Source organism: Arachis duranensis, chromosome 4 (assembly GCF_000817695.3).
Source record: "Arachis duranensis cultivar V14167 chromosome 4, aradu.V14167.gnm2.J7QH, whole genome shotgun sequence".
NCBI classification, from domain to species: Eukaryota; Viridiplantae; Streptophyta; class Magnoliopsida; order Fabales; family Fabaceae; genus Arachis; species Arachis duranensis.
Genome location: NC_029775.3, coordinates 118,067,963 through 118,068,227, shown reverse-complemented (window position 1 = coordinate 118,068,227; position 265 = coordinate 118,067,963).

Here is a 265-nt window from a genome sequence, read left to right as displayed (position 1 = left end):
AACTTAACTTGCATGAAAACTTCTCTTATGAATTATGAAAAAGAATTTCTCAATAGAAGTAGTTCTCCAATTCTAGGAATTCGTTATCCTCACGGGTTTTTTTCTTTTTCAATTAATGTTCAGAGCACCAGTAATTCCTTCATTTTCCTTTTGTGTGTTTTAATTGAAGAGGTCACTTGCAGCAGCACTTTCTGGTGTAGCCTTATTTTCATAATCATATTAAAATGCACACTTAATAATTTCCTTTAAGATTGATAGTTTACAA